Below are 15,255 nucleotides of genomic sequence, written 5' to 3'. Positions count from 1 at the left end.
TTTTTAAAATATAAAAATAACTTTTGTAATATGTACATTTCCCTCAGTTCAGTTCAGTTCAGTTCATTCACTCAATCGTGTCCAACTCTTTGTGACCCCATGAATCGCAGCACGCCAGGCCTCCCTGTCCATCACTAACTCCCGGAGTTAACTCAGACTCATGTCCATCGAGTCAGTGATGCCTTCCAGCCATCTCATCCTCTGTCATCCCCTTTTCCTCCTGCCCCCAATTCCTCCCAGCATCAGAGTCTTTTCCAGTGAGTCAACTCTTTGCATGAGGTTGCCAAAGTACTGGAGTTTCAGCTTTAGCATCATTCCTTCCAAAGAACACCCAGGGCTGATCTTCTTTAGAATGGACTGGTTGGATCTCCTTGCAGTCCAAGGGACTCTCAAGACTATTCTCCAACACCACAGTTCAAAAGCATCAATTCTTCAGCTGTCAGCTTTCTTCATAGTCCAACTCTCACATCCATACATGACCACTGGAAAAACCATCAGTTCAGTTCAGTTGCTCAGTCATGTCTGACTCTTTGTGACCCCATGAATCGCGGCACGCCAGGCCTCCCTGACCATCACCAACTCCCGGAGTTCACTCAGATTCACGTTCATTGAGTCAGTGATGCCATCCAGACATCTCATCCTCTGTCGTCCCCTTCTCCTCCTGCCCCCAATCTCTCCCAGCATCAAAGTCTTTTCCAATGAGTCAACTCTTTGCATGAGGTGGCCAAAGTACTGGAGTTTCAACTTTAGCATCATTCCTTCTAAAGAAACCCCAGGGTTGATCTCCTTCATAATGGACTGGTTGGATCTCCTTGCAGTCCAAGGGACTCTCAAGAGTCTTCTCCAACACCACAGTTCAAAAGCATCAATTCTTTGGTGCTCAGCTTTCTTCATAGTCCAACTCTCACATCCATACATGACTACTGCTTTGACTAGACGGACTTTTGTTGGCAAAATAATGTCTCTGATTTTCAATATGCTATCTAGGTTGGTCATAACTTTCCTTACTCCATTTTAAATAGAATTTTCCTCATTTTGTGTTTGTTTGGTTCAACATTATTTCTTAAGATTTATCCATGCTGTATTTTTTGAAGTTTCTTCATTTTTATTGCTAAAATCATGTGTATAACATTTTAAACACATGGATGTAAATGTCACAATTAATAATTATTTCACATGTGTGGTTATAACGTTTGTTAAATAAGTTAACTGAACTATTGTAATACTGAATTTTCCTCTTTTGAGAAAAATTCCCACCAGTACATCTACAGAGTTGCACCCAGTTTACCTGGTGGAAGCTACCTGATGCCAAAACGGTGGCCCAGAAGAAATAAACACTCTCTGAATAATCAGGATTGCAAACCCAAACCCACAGAATGATTGTAATCACAATCCTAAGGCTTCAGTTTTAAGTATCTGTTCTGAAAAGACACAAAATTATCAGTCACTGAAGCCATTGAACCAGGATCAGGGGATATTAGGATGTGCAGTTAATTGGAAAATGACTAGTGATGGATAAACCTCAGAACTCTAATATCCAGGGATGCTTATGTGAGACTTTTAAAAATACTTTTAATCAAATGGGCTCAAATCCTTTTGGTTAAACCCTTTTCCTCAATTACAGGTTCTCTTTCTACTCAAACCAACCAGAATTCATATGTTATTTGTCTTGCCTCCATCAGGATAGTCTTTCTCATGTTGAAGAGTGATCGTCTTTGTTGATACTTCCCTTTGAAGTCGGTACAGGGTTGCAGTACATGACGACTTTTACGATAATAACCTTACATTCAAGCCAAAAGAATTCCAAAAACTAATCTGGTTCCAGGAAGTGGTTTTAACTTTCATTCTTCCATGTTCAAATTCTATATTTATCTGTCACTTGCTTTAAAAAAGGTAGATGCTTGTACATTTAATACATGTATTTCCAGCTTCTCTGGAACTCTAGTTTTCTTTGTAATTCTTTTCAATTGATTCAGATTTTGGGTTCATAGACAATATTTCCTTCTTTCTGGACTAGATACCTCTCCTTAAGAAATTGATTACTGATGATTAGAAACAAAGTCTGGCACAGTGTTAGGTAACTCTGACTTGATCCTAACAAAGGTATTGACTGGATTGAGAGATGAATGGAAGGCAGAAGATTATTGTAGCATTTCGGTCATAAATAAAAGATTTTGATTTAATGATATATTAGAACTTTGATTATCTTTAGAGATTCTGAAGAGAATTAATAATAATATAAATTGCTGGAGAGAAAAAATAATACAGGTATCTTTTTGCAGTGGGGTGAAAGAAGAAGTAAAACATTGTAATTTGAAGACAGCAGTTGGGCAGGCAAAAGGGTTTCCAGGTCCGCAGATGACTCATATTGGGAATAATGAGATGTAAGTTTCGAACAATGCGGCTATACAAAGGTATCAGATTTCAAGAAAGTAAATTTTGGGGAATTAAGAAATCTGGTGAATAAGGTGCAATAAGAGGAAGTATAAAATTCACGAACATGAAAGCAGCTGAAGAATCTTTTGAGACACCATAATTAAAGCTCAAAGAACCGCAGGCCTTCTGAAAAAAAAAAAAGAAGAAGAATGTGGGACTTAACAAAAATAGTATGTGCATAACACACTGGGGAAAGCAAGGAGAGTTGTATAAAGATCTGAGAAAGAGAAACAAATCATTACAGAACGGTTATCTTGTTTGCTAAATGGAAATGATGGGGGAGCTGGGGAGGGCTGCACAAAAGAGACATGAATGTAGAAGATTCTTTGAAGACTGATAAAAAAATGGACAGAAAGAACAAAAACTGGGCATTTTTAGTCATTGGTGATGGTTGGGGAAAAGGGTGGTAAAACAAGTTTTAATCAAGAATAGAAAAGGAATTAAAAATAAAAAGATAAGTTTCAGAGAAGAAAAGCTTAAAATTGCTAAAATGATTGATTTTAAGCAATCAGTTTACCTCTTCAAAGGAGAAAGTAAATGAATAATTGGGAACAATTAAATTGTAGCTTAATAAATAAATTACGAACTTTCTAGATTTGGTTAGATGAATGATTCAAGTGCATAAAGCCGTGAAGTAGAGGATTTGGAGAAAAGTTCACGAAGATTCCTTCAGTCCAAAGAAACAAATGGTTTGGGCCTAAAAGAGACCTAAGAGCAGAATCAGCATGGAGAAAGCCATTTGGAAGGAAGCGGGAAATGGGGCATTTTCCCTTGTGATTGAATAAAATAGACGAATACACAGATAAACAGAAAGACACGTAAATAGAATATACAAACCAATTGTTTTTCTTTGTGATGAAATTAATGCCACTCAACATTTGTTGTATTCTCCTTCCTGGTTAGATATTACTCATCTTTAAGCTTTCTCTAATGCTGACTCTCAGAGACATAACCATCAGAGGAAGAATGAGGAGCAGGTGATAGAATCTGGATGGCTGAAAGAAGTCAAATATTATTGAGGAGCCTGGTGGGCTACAGTCCATGGGGTCACAAACAGTCAGACATGACTGAGTGACTAACACACACACAAACACACACACATGACCACGGATCCTGTGGTGTGTGCCAACATGTCATCTAAAATGCCAGCAGAACCAATCACACCTCAGCAGCCACATCTTCAAGGGAGGAGCTCAGACAGCAAATCTGCAGCAAGTCTCTTGGGGAGATTTAGGGATGGGAACAAATTTCTACGTGGATGAATGCTATACCTGAGGAAGGCTGAAGAGTTACCTTTAGAAAATGTGTCAATTACTGAATCAGATTCACGTTATTGGATTGAGCTAAGAGTTTCTTCACTAACCAGACTGATGTGTATTCATGAGGAAAGCCAACCATAGAAATAAAGGAGTCATATTCATCTGAGTGTGAGCAAGACAGATCGTGCTGTGCTAGGGGCTGCTTGAAACAGGTGTATTGTCTCTGTTCACAGCTAACTTCTTGCCTTGAAATTAGTTTTCAGGTGAAACAAATTTAACTTCCTGAGGCAGGAATGATAGTTTCTTCAAGCAAAAGGTTGCAGTGGAAAATGTGGTTTTAGTAAGGACGTCTCTACCCATGGGCTCCCCTGGTGGCTTAGACGGTAAAGTGTCTGCCTGCAACGTGGGAGACCCAGGTTCCATCCCTGGGTTGGGAAGATCCCCTGGAGAAGGAAATAGCAATCCACTCCAATACTCTTGTCTGGAAAATCCCATGCATGGAGGAGCCTGGTAGGCCACAGTCCAGATGGTCACAAAGAGTTGGACACGACTGAGCAACATCATTTTCACTTTTTCTCTACTCATCTTCATGAGACTGGAAGGCTAGGAGAGACCTCCAAGATCATCAAACCTGTTTCACGTATTGTCCAGATGAGGCTGGGTGTTTAAGTAGTCTGTGCTAGGTCTTACTGATAGGTAGAAGAGAGGCTGAGTCTTGAGCTAGGACTCCAGCCTTCTAGAATAGTGTGTCAACTCTACTAGGCTGAATCTGCATTCTTATTTTTTTAAAAATTATTTTTAATTAGAGCATGATTGCTTTATAATGTTGTATTGATTTCTGCCATACAACAACGTGAATCAGCCATAAGTATAGATGTGTTTCCTCCCTCTTGAACCTGCCTCCCACCACCACTCCATCCCACCCCTGTACACTGGGTTGAGCTCCCTGTGTTATAGAGCAACTTCCCACTAGCTATTTTACATATGGTAATATATATGTTTCAGTGTTATTCTCTCAATTCATCCTACCTTCTCCTTCCCCTGCTGTGTTCACAAATCTGTTCTCTGTGTCTGTGTCTCTACTCCTGCCCTGCAAATAGGTTCACCAGTACCATTTTTCTAGATTATGCATTCTTTGATTTTCATGTTCTGTAGACCAAGACTTGAGGTCATGGACTTGGTTATGATTTCTCTTGGCATTATATCCCAGTATGTGAAGTATGTGAACTGTGCATTTGAAATAAACTAGCCACTAGGATCTGTTGACAGTGTGTACCCAAAATAGACTTGTGCAATGAAATTAATGCTGTGCAAAATCCTCAGTCCTTTTAAGAATGTTTCTCTGTAAACTCTTTGGAAAACAACCCTCTTAAAAAAAATCAAGTTCAGTCATCACTATTCCAGTTTGGAGAATTCTTTATCTATTAATGTTTTTACAGGGCATAAATTAAAGTGCATAAAATAATTGCTATTATTTTCCCACACCACTGAATGGGAAATTAATAGAGTCTAGGTTTGAAAAGGACTTCCCAGTTGGCACTAGTGGTAAAAAAAAAACCTGTCTGCCAATGCAGGAGACATAACAGAAGTGGGTTTAATCCCTGGGTCGGGAAGATCCCCTGGAGAAGGAAATGGCAACCCACTCCAATATTCTTGCCTGGGAAATCCCATGGACAGAGGAGCCTGGCAGGATACAGTCCACAGGGTTGCAAAGAGCTGGGCATGATTGAAATGACTTAACATGCAGAGTGGAAAATGATATAACATGATGCAAACCTACTTTTTAAAGAAAATGAATATAGCAACTGCATAAAGTTCTGTATTTGGAAATTTATTAAATTCCTTCATACCCCAGTGAATCTATATCCACTCATGTACACAAAGAAAGAGTATTCTTCCTAAAAGAAATAAATCAGATGGAATTGTAGGATGAGGGAAATAGAATGGGGGAGAAGATCAATGACTGAAAATTGAACAACCAGCTAGGACAAAGGAAATACTAATACATATTTGTAGAGGAAACTTTGAAATTCTCATGAAATGAAGCTTCTCTGGCCTATTTAACCCCTATTCTCAGAGGCTGGGATTTCAAAATGATTTATGCAGAGAGTATTACATCTAGTTAGGGATCTTCCTTATGTTTCTGTGCCTTTGTGCAGACCTGACAAGCATATGCCTGTGATACCTGGCAATGCCACTCACTGCCTCTTCTGGCTATCATGTTCTAAGTTGGTGAAGGAGACTTCCTTCCCGACCATGACAATAGCTTCTGTAACATCTGAGGTCTAATGAACAACACTGCTATATGGAGTCTTCATGGCCTGTGTAATGCTAGTGGTAAAGAACTGGCCTACCCATGCAGGAGATGTCAGAGACATGGATTCGATCCTGGGTTGGGAAGATCCCTTGAAGGAGGGCATTACAATCCACTCCAGTATTCTTGTCTGGAGAATCCCATGAACAGAGGAGCCTGGTGGGCTACAGTCCATAGGGTCACAAAGAGTTGGTCACAACTGAAGTGACTTATCAGGTATGTGGCCTGTGAAGAGTTGATCACACTGGAAATAAGTTTCACAAAGGAACCATCATAAAGACAACTCCAGTAACACTACAGTTGTTTCTCTCTAGGCAAGGAACAGGAAGTACAGAGTATGATGAGACTTTCTGGCCACCCATCTCTGGACTCATGGAAACACTAACTTGCAGAAAAGCCAAGGAAAGCCTTCTCCTACTCAAAGCTTGCCAAACGTGAAATGAAAACACAGTGGCACAAGTGGAAGGAGCCTTGTAACTCTCTTAACTATTTCTTGCCTGAACTTCCAGAAAAGGTTTATGCAAATGCTAATGAATATATACAACTATATCTATGGATATAACTACTTTTCTCTCCATATCTGTTCTTTTCTTTGCTTATACAAATGAGATTGTTGTTGTTCAGTCACTCAGTTGTGTCTGACTCTTTGGGACCCCACGGACTGCAGCATGCCAGGCTTCCTTGTCCTTCTCCATCTCCCAGAGTTTGCTCAAACTCACGTCCATTGAGTCAGTGATGCCATGCAACCGTCTTGTTGTCTGTCATCCTCTTTTCCTCCTGCCTTCAATCTTTCCCAGCATCACTGTCTTTTCTTATGAGTTGGCTCTTCTCATCAGGAGGCCAAAGTATTGGAATTTCAGCTTCAGCATCAGTCCTTACAATGAATATTCAGGATTGATTTCCTTTAGGATTGACTGGTTTGATCTCTTTGTAGTAAAAGGACTCTCAAGAGTCTTCTCCAGCACCACAGTTCAAAAGCATCAATTCTTCAGCACTCAGCTTTCTTTATGGTCCAACTTACGCATCCATCCTACTGGAAAAACCATAGCTTTGACTATACGGACTTTTGTTGGCAAGTAGTATCTCTGCTTTTAAATATGCTGTCTAGTGATTACAGACTACATATTTCTTGTATTTTGATCTTAGGAGTTTTTTTGAAATAACATATATAAATCTAATTACCCTCTTTTAATAGCTGCTCAACATTCTGCTGTAAAGAGGTATCATAATTTTTTGGTACAATTAATTTGTTTTTAGAATTTTGGTATACATTCATCTGTTAATTCAGGAGACTATATCCATTGTATTTGTTGAGTCAAAAGCATGCATATTTAGAATTTTGATAGATATTGCCAAACTGTTCTCTCAAAATGTTGCACTATTCTATATGTTTATCAACAATTAATGAAAAAACCTGTCCTCCAAAGCTATCAGACATGTACAACTTTCATTAAAGTTCTATGCATTTATAAACTTTTATTATATAATTGAGAAAATAAAAGAATCCCACTGTTTTGACTTGCATATATTTAACTATGTGTAAAATTAAGCATTTTTACATATTTTTTGGCTATTTGTATTTCATCTTCTTTGAACCACCCATTGATCATATTTTTCTATCAAATTGTTCATTGTTTTTACTGATGGTGGAAAATCTTGCCTTTTTTTATTTGTTTTTTGAGCTATGTATCTATCTCCTACCTATATACACACATAAACATTTTCCTTTAGATGTTTCAAACTTTTTCTTTATGCCTGGTACATTTTGTGGAATGCTAGAAAGTTTTTAGGATTAGTGAACTTAAAAACTGGATTTAAGTTCAATTTTAGTTCGGTTTTTTTCTTTGTCTTTTTCAGTTTTTCTAAAATGAAGTGTTCACGGTCTTCTCCAACCAATGCCAATTTGATAAAGTTCTAGAGTTGAAGCTCTGTAGAGATGCAGAATGAAAATATCCATCCCTTTGGGGAATGCTGATTAAATTCATTAAGAAAGGGACGCTGCTTTTCTTCCACAAGAGAGAACTCCTCTTTTCTAAAGGGGGAAAGGAGTTGGGCATAAAGATTATCATGCTTAACTCTACAAAGAAACATTCAGCAAAGGATTTGCCATCTGAACTTGAGAAAATTTTCAGTATTCCCTCAAGCAAGAATGGCTTGTCCCCAGATGGCAAAATGGGGACAGCAGCATTATTCAGGGTGAAGAAGGTCTCTGTCATATGTCAGGTTTACATACCAGGAAAACATAGTGTATAGTGAGAGACTTACACAGTTGGATATATTCTCATAAGAGCTAATATAAAAAGTTTAAATGTGCTGTGACTACCACCAGGCAACAAACACACATACTCATCCATATTACTCAAACTCATTAAATAACATACAATTTATATAAATAACAAAAATGTCGAAATTTTATGATCTTTCTTACCTTAACATAGTTGTTTCTGAGCTTTAATAAAGAATTAGTGGGACATCTAAGATGTTGGAACAAAGATAAGGGCTATGAAAATGAAAGTGAAGTCACTCAGTCGTGTCTGACTCTTTGCAACCCCATGGACTGTAGCCTACCAGGCTCCTCAGTCCATGGGATTTTCCAGGCAAGAATACTGGAGTGGGTTGCCATTTCCTTCTCCAGATTATATTATAAAGGCCAAGGATCATGGAAGGACCATCCACCTCCACCCCCATCAATTCCACACCTACATGCACATACCGATAGATGATGAGAGACCTAGGGTGACTGCAGCCTAAAAGTCCTTGCTGTGTCTTCTCTTCACCCTTCTCTGGGTGCTTAAGCAGTTTTTCTATCTTAAACTGTTGAAAACCACATGCATATATTTTTCCTCTAAGCCAGAGTGTTCTAATCCTTACCAATGCAAAAAACAGTACTTTACTGTAAAATTTGTCCTATGTAATTAAATGATGTAAGTGCAAAACAACTGGTAGACTTAAACATTTTTTATTTCTAATTTTTAAAAATCTTATATAAAAATTGTATGATTTTTAAAAGTTATTTTCTGTTTAAGTTATTGATACTACAAAATGTTGGCTGTATTCCCTATGTTGTACTATATATACTTGAGCCTATCATATACCTAATAGTTCATACTTCCCGTTCCCCCACCTCTGTGTATTCCCCCTCTGCATCTCTCCACTGGTAACCACAATTTGTTCTCTGAATCTGTGAGTTTGCTTCTTTTTTGTTATAGTCGGTAGTTTGTCATATTTTTAAGATTCCACTTATAAGTGCTACCATACAGTACTTGCTTTTCTCTGTCTGATTTATCTCACTTAGCATAATGCCCACCAAGGTATCCATGTGGCTGCAGATGGCAAAATTTCATTCTTTTTAATTGGCTGAATAGTATTCCATTCATCTTCTTCATCCATTCATCTATTGATGGACATTAGGGTTGTTTTCATATCTTGGAAATTTGAAACAATGCTGTTATGAACATTGGGGTGCACATATCTTTTTGAATTAGTATTTTTGTTTACTCAGGACTGGAATGACTGGATCATATGATAGTTCTATTTTTAGTTTTTTGAGAATACTTTATACTGTTTTCAACAGTAGCTCACCAATTTACATTCTCACCAACAGTGTAGGAGGGTTCCCTTTTTTCCACATCCTTGCCAACATTTGTTATTTGTATTTTCAGATGATAGCATTCTAACAGGTGTGAGGTGATTATCTCATTGTGATTTTGATTTGCATTTCCCTGATAATTAGTGATGCTAAACATCTTTTCATGTACCTGTTGGCTGTCTGCATTTTGTCTTTGGAAAATGTCTGTTTGGTTCTTCTGCCAGTTTTTAATAGTTTTTATTTTTTGACATTGAATGATATGATGTGTTTATGTATGATGGATATTAATGCCTTATCAGTCTTATCATTCACAAATATTTTTTCCCAATAAGTAGCTGGTCTTTTCATTTTGTTGATGGTTTTCTTTGCTGTTTAAAAGCTTGTAAGTTTAACTAGGTTCTATTTGTTTATTTTTGCTTTTATTTTCTTTAGCAGGTAAATCCAAAAAAATAGTGGTGGAATTTATGTCAGAGTGTTCTAAGTTTTTCTCAAGGAGTTTTATAGTATCTGGTTTTACATTTAGGTCTTTAATCCATTTTGAGTTTATTTTTGTGTAAGGTGTTAAAGAAAGTTCTAATTTCATTCTTCTACATGTAGCTGTCCAGTTTTTTTTAGCACCACTTTTTAAAAGACTGTCTTTTCTTCATTGCATATTCTTGCTTTCTTTGTCATAGGTTATTGGCCATAAGTGTGTGGGTTTGTCTCTTGGCTCTCTATCCTGTCCCATTGGTCTATATGTCAGTTTTCATGCCAGTACCATACCATCTTGATTACTGTAGCTTTGCAATATGGTCTGAAGTCAGGGAGTGTGATTCCTCCAGCTGTGCTCTTCTTTCTCAAGGTTGTTTTGACTATTTGATATCTTTTATATTTGCATACAAAATTTAAAATTAAAGATAAAGAAAGAATAAGAAAAGCAGCAAAGGAAAAGCAACAAATCACATACAACGGAGCAGATACTATAAGGCTATAGCTGACTTTTAAGCAGAAACTTCAGGCCAGAAGGGAGTGTCACAATATATTTAAAATAATGAAAGGGGAAAGCCTACAACTAAGAATACTCTATCCAGCAAGCCTCTTGTTCAGACTTAGTGGAGGAATCAAGGGCAGGAACAGAGTTGCATATGTAAAGAATGGACATGTGGACATGGCAGGGGAGGAAGGGAGGGTAGGATGGATTGGGAGATTAGGATTGATATAAATGGCACCCCACTCCAGTATTCTTGCCTGGAGAATCTCATGGGCAGAGGAGCCTGGTGGGCTGCAGTCCATGGGGTCGCAAAGATTCGGACAAGACTGAGCGACTTAATTAACTAACTAACCATGTGTAGTGTATAGATAACTAGTGGGAATAGATAACTAGTGGGAACATTCTATATAGCATAGGGAGCTCAGCTGGGTGTTCTATGATGACCTAAATGGGCGGGGTGAGAGGTAGTAGGTGGAAGGTCTAAGAGGGAGGGTATATATGTATACACATAGCTAATTTGCTTCATTGCACAATAGAAACTAACACAGTGTTGAAAAGCAATTATATTTCAATTAAAAAAAAGACTTACAGATAAGCAAAAGCTAAAAGAGCTTAGCACCACCAAAACCCGCTTTATAACCAATGTTAAGGGGACTCCTCTAGGTGAAAAAGGAAAAGCCATTACTAGAAACAAGAAAATTATGAAATGAAAACTCTCATTAGTAAAGGCAAACAGACAGTAAAAGTAGGAATCAACTGCAAATAAAGCCAGTAGGGAGGGTTAGGAAAAAGGTAGTAAAATCATCTATATCTACAATAAGCAATTGAGGGATACACAGAACAATTAGGTATAAAAGATAATATCAAAAGCAGTAATTATGAAGGAGAGGAAAGTACAGATTCAGGGTTTTAAAAAATGCATTTGAAATGAAGAGATCAGCAACTTAAAATGATCATGTATACACAGACTGTGATACAAAAACCTCATGGTAACCACAAACCAAAAATCTGCAATAGATATACATAATAAATAAAAAAAGGAATCTAAACATAACACTAAAGATAGTAATCAGATCACAAGAATACAAAAGAAGAAATGGAAAAAAAAGACCTACAAGGCAAATCCAAAAGAATTAACAAAATGGCAATAAGAACATATGTATCAATAGTTACCTTAAATGTAAACAGATTAGAAGCTCCAACCAGAAGACAGACTGGCTGAATGAATACAAAAACAAGGTACAGATATATGCTGCATACAAGATACTCAATTCAGTTCTAGAGACACATACAGACTGAAAGTGAGGAGAAGGAAAAATGACATTCCATGCAAATGGAAATCAAAAGAAAGCCGAGGTTCAGTTCACTTCAGTCACTCAGTCGTGTCTGACTCCTTGCAACCCCATGAATCGCAGCACGCCAGCACTCCCTGTCCATCACCAACTGCCAGAGTTCATCCAAACTCATAAAGCCAAGGTAGCAATACTTATATCATACACTATAGACTTTAAAATATAGACTGTTACAAGAGACGAAAAAGGGCACCACATAATAACCAACAGAGAAATCCAAGAAGATATAACAATTCTAAATATCCTGGATCCAACCTAACATCTCCTCAATACATAAGGCAAATATTAATGGACTTAAAAGGAGAAATCAGCAGTAACACAATTATAGTAGGGGATTTTAACACCCCATTTACATCAATGGGACAGATGCTCCAGACAGCAAATCAATAAGGAAACAGAGGTCTTAAATAACACATAGACCAAATGGACTTAATTTATACAGAGAACATTCCAACCCAAAGCGGCAGAATACATACTGTTTTTAAGTGTGTATGGAAGGTTGTTTTGAAATGGTAGTTCAAAAGAAGTGTCCTTCTTATGTGTAGTTTGTATTGCAGGCACTCTTACAATAATTTTCCCACAAAGTCAGGTTTATTCTCTGTAGCAGAGACATCTCCCAAGATGATTGTGATGGAGAGGGGACCACTGTCAGCGCTGTAAGGAAGAGCCAGATTTCCCAGGAGCACTGGAGCTAGGTGGAGCCTACGGGAGGTACGAGGTCCTGCAGCAGCCAAATAGACAAGGGGGTTATAACTGGAGGGAAGGAGAGAGGATTGGACAAGAAAGGAAAGTGGTCTGGAAGAGTGGAAGCTGGTTTTAGGCACATGTTACCAGCAGTACTGACTGGCACTGGGGAAGGACAGCCAAGAAGAAAGTTCCCATAGACCCACCTTAAAGAGATCTTGCTTTGTCCATTCAGTGGGGAAGGAAGAAACAAAAGTATTAAAATAGAAGCCAGAGGGATGAATTGTGAAGGGGAGAGACTGATCTTTCAGGGACTAGAAGTTGTATGCGTGGGATTCGCTGGCCACCCTCTCTCTTGCTCTTTGTCCTTTTCCTCTAGTTCTGACTCTCTTCCAGTGGTTTTCCATATCTTTTCCTCTTTCTAATCCTTTGGCTCTTTTCATGTTCTCAGAGTATGTCTAGCTTTTTCCAACATCTATTAATGGTGCTCTTCTGGCATAAAATATGACTACTTTTGCTAAATTTTCTCTTTTTTTTTTTTGCCCCTAAAAATAGGAAAGCTCATCAAAGTTAATTCTAAGTTGCTTTGGTAAGAGCCTGGTTGTTTGACTGCCCCTCTATTTTCCCAACTTTACAGGACAGATCTCTTAACCAAAACTGTCAGCTCAGTCCCAATCTTAGTACTTAGAGAGTAAGTTCAGCAACTAGTCATCCTACTGCTAGCCCTGCTCTTCCTCTGGGATGTTGGGCATGTCCCTGGGTTGCTTTCTGCCTTGTTCTTGAGTTCTACCGTGTAACCTGGGTCACACATTCGAGTTCTTATTTTGTTATGTCCAATTCCTGTTCATGATACTCTGACAAGCTCTTTAAGCCTTGCAGGACAGGAGTCTTACTTGGTTTTTGCCAGAATTGAAGGAATGAATGTTATCCCATTTGGGTTGCATAGTAGACTGGTTGTCTATCATCCACTTTGGGCCACGCTGTTAGCCTGGCTGCTTATCTTTTCCTCCCCTCCATTGTCTAGGTATAATTCCCAGGGCCCCTCTAGCTACCCACCAACCATTCTGCAGAGTATTCCTTTACTTTTGTCATTTGAAAATGCTAGGTCCATCTTTATTTAATAGAAGGCAAGCAATTCCATTAAACACAGTTAGGTACCTTTATTCACAGCTGAATGCATCCATTGATTCATGATAATGAAAAGATGGAATCCCCTCTTCCAAAAGTGGCTTAAAAGGATCTTCCAGAGTTAGCCATGTGTAGGGATCTTTTATATACTAAGCAAGACAAATACAAATTAGCTGCAATGGGGATCACATATTCAATTATTCTATTGAAAATATTGTTGTAGAAAATATTTCCAGAGAATATATCAATGTTAACTGTTTTCTTCTTTTTATATTGAATTAATAGAATTTTGAAAAAGAAACAAACCTTTTAATTGATCTAGTATAGGATTTTCATGGCCCAGAAAAGGGAAATGGATTCCAAAGAGATTAAATGAATTGTTTAAGATTATGCAGCTTGTAATAAAATTGGGTCTAGAACTTGAATTTCTTGGTACTTTAGTTCTCTTTTTGTTGTCACACTCTTTCTGATCTCATCTCAGGTTAATAGAGGATAATGTCCCAAGAGATATGAGTTGCTCTCTATGCTGGCTACACATTTAGAACCATCAGAGAAGCTTTTAGAAATACAGATGCCTGGGGCCTATATTCACTGATTCTCACATTTACTTGGTCCAAGCTGAACCCTGAACTGGAGTAGTAGTTTTATTTATTATTATTATTTTTTTAATATAAATTTATTTATTTTAGTTGGAGGCTAATTACAATATTGTATTGGTTTTGCCATACATCAGCATGAATCTGCCACAGGTATACACATGTTCCCCATCCTGAACCCCCCTCCCACATCCCTCCCCATACCATCCCTCTGGGTCATCCCAGTTTACCAGCCCCGAGCATCCTGTATCATGCATTGAACCTGGACTGGCGATTCGTTTCATGTATGATATTATATATGTTTTAATGCCATTCTCCCAAATCATTCCACCCTCTCCCTCTCTCACAGAGTCCAAAAGACTATTCTATACATCTGTGTCTCTTTTGCTGTCTCGCATACAGGGTTATCGTTACCATCTTTCTAAATTCCATATATATGCGTTAGTATACTGTATTGGTGTTTTTCTTTCTGGCTTACTTCACTCTGTATAATTGGCTCCAGTTTCATCCACCTCATTAGAACTGATTCAAATGTATTCTTTTTAATGGCTGAATAATACTCCATTGTGTATATGTACCACAGCTTTCTTATCCATTCATCTGCTGATGGACATCTAGGTTGTTTCCATGTCCTAGCTATTATAAACAGTGCTGCGATGAACATTGGGGTACATGTGTTTCTTTCAATTCTGGTTTCCTCAGTGTGTATGCCCAGTAGTGGGATTGCTGGGTTATAAGGCAGTTCAGAGCTGGAGTAGTAGTTTTAAAAACTTCCTCCCCAACGTAATGACAATTTATATCTGGAGTTGAAGCTCATTGGAATAACAGGTCAGGCAATTTTGTACTTTTCTCTTTTAAACTTCATGATTTTTGTTGGTATCACAATGCCACAACCATTTGTTGTTAAACTTTACACCGTGCAAACTT

The sequence above is a fragment of the Capricornis sumatraensis genome, chromosome 3 (assembly GCF_032405125.1).
Source record: "Capricornis sumatraensis isolate serow.1 chromosome 3, serow.2, whole genome shotgun sequence".
Lineage (NCBI taxonomy): Eukaryota > Metazoa > Chordata > Mammalia > Artiodactyla > Bovidae > Capricornis > Capricornis sumatraensis.
This window is presented reverse-complemented; position numbering follows the sequence as displayed.